This window comes from Micromys minutus (assembly GCF_963924665.1).
Source record: "Micromys minutus genome assembly, chromosome: 13".
Classification (NCBI taxonomy): domain Eukaryota; kingdom Metazoa; phylum Chordata; class Mammalia; order Rodentia; family Muridae; genus Micromys; species Micromys minutus.
Window position 1 is genome coordinate 43,761,342 of NC_137982.1, and position 2,086 is coordinate 43,763,427.

The following is a 2,086-nucleotide window of genomic DNA, read 5'->3' on the forward strand; positions in this document are numbered from 1 at the left end:
TGTAACTCTAGTAGAGGGTTGAGATAATCGCAGTCTGGATGGATGTCTTTTAGCTGATTAAAAATTATAAAAACAAAGTAAGGGCTGTAGGTAAGTTAGTAGAGTGCTTGCCCAACATATGCTGGGTTCAGTATTCTGTGTCTACCACCACAAAAGGCTGGAGGATTTGGGTTTCAAGGTCATCCTCAGCTATATAGCAAGCTTGCCAGAGGCTAGCCTCTACTACTTAAAATCCCATCTCCAAAAAGAAAAGGAGGGGGGGAGGGTAGCTTACCTAAACCTGTATGCACAACCTTTTATTTGACTAAACTTTTCGGGGTGTCGTGGACTGAGACTGAAGCATTCACTCATGTATATTTTTCACTAAGGTTGTAGCTGGAGACTTTCTCACTTTTATCCTTGATGGAATCCACACCATCTATCTCTTAACACTGCTTCACACAGCTGATAAGAAAACCACTGCAGGAACCATCTGTGCTGAGTCTGGGCTTAAAAGACAAAGACGGTGAGCTGCATGGGGAGAGCTCTTCTTCCGTCTCAGCTCACCCAGAGCGAGGCTGCTGTGTACCCCGAACCACCCTCATCCAGAACCTGTGCTACTGTCACAGTTACCTTGTCTTTCTCTCTGAAGTAGGAAAAGGGAAACAGATCATTGGAATCAAACAGATAATATATCCATGTCCATCTCTGGCATGAAACTTTGTGATGGTCTTGTCCTTAAATGTAGACCCATTATTTGGTCTGGCTCCCCATAATATAGAGCCCAGCAGGCTTCTGAACTATACAGTCGAATAAGAAAGGAGTTAAAATGGGGTCCCTGGACAGAGATCTCACAATATCAGCACCTGTTCAGATATTGATCCCCGAGGAGATTCGCTTTACCCTTAAAAAAAAAAAAAATCTGATTTTTTTTTTTTTTTCAAACAGAAGGTGAGTGTAAATTATTAGCCATAGGGCTTTACTGAGGACATTCAGATTTGGTTGTTGAGCTGCTGATCTTTCCCAAAGTTGGAGTGCTTCAAAACTAAAACCTGTGAATGAAAATATTTAAGACAGCATACAGCTATTAACAGTATAATGTGAAGACTCCGGCTCTATCTAATTTCAAAAATCTTGTTAAAAAATAAACAAAGGGGGGGAGGGGTTCCGCTCTTTCTCTTCTGCCACCGCCATGCCGTCCAGACTGAGGAAGACCCAGAAACTCCGGAGCCAAGTGAGCCACGGCCACGGTCGCATCTGTAAACACCACAAGCACCCAGGAGGCCTCGGCAATGCTGGAGGCACGCGTCACCACAGGATCAACTTTGACAAACATCACCCAGGTGAGTTCGGGAAAGTGAGTATGAGGCATTACCACTTGAAGAACCAGAGCTTCTGGCCAACTGTCAACCTGGATAAATTATGGACGCTGGTCAGCGAGCAGACAGGGGTCAGTGCAGCAAAACCAAGACCGGAGCTGCTCCGGTCGGTGATGTTCAATCAGGCTACTATATAGTTCCTGGGAAGGGAAAGCTCCCTAAGCAACCTGTCATCGGGAAGGCCAGATTCTTCAGCAGAAGAGCTGAAGAGACGATAAAGGGTGTCGGAGGTACTTGTGTTTCAGAGGTTAATTACATGCTCACATTTTCCATGTGGTCTGAGAAAAAAAAAAGAAAGAAAGAAAAGGCTTGTTTTCATAGTTAAAAGCATCAAAAGGAGGTAATGGTACGCGATGATAATCTGGGAGTGCAGTGGTACTTCTAGGTGGGTTAATGCTTGAAACTTCTGTATTGTTACCTCCTCACGGCCTGTCGCTATTTACAGATGCCTCACGGGGAGAGGAGAGAAGTGAAAAGTTTAGGTGGCTGTCTTAGTTACTTTTCTATTGCTGTGAAGAGACATTATGACCTCGGCAAAGTATAGACAGAAGACTTGGGGCTTACAGTTTGAGAGGATTCGAGTCCATGACTACCCTGACAGGGAGCACTTCAGCAGGCAAGCAGGCATGGAGTTTGAGCAGTAGGTGAGAGCTTACATTTTGACCTGGCAAGGAGAAAAACCTTTTGAAACCTCAAAGCTCACCCCCAGTGACACATCTCCTCCAACA

General features: G+C 44.8%; 1 pseudogene across 1 annotated transcript; it reads left to right on the plus strand.

Annotated features, from left to right (window-relative positions):
- Positions 1-1,171: 1,171 nt before the first annotated feature.
- On the plus strand, positions 1,172-1,683 carry LOC308429194 (large ribosomal subunit protein uL15-like; annotated as a pseudogene). Its single transcript has one exon. The product of its transcript is annotated as a large ribosomal subunit protein uL15-like (transcript).
- The last annotated feature ends 403 nt before the right edge of the window (positions 1,684-2,086 follow it).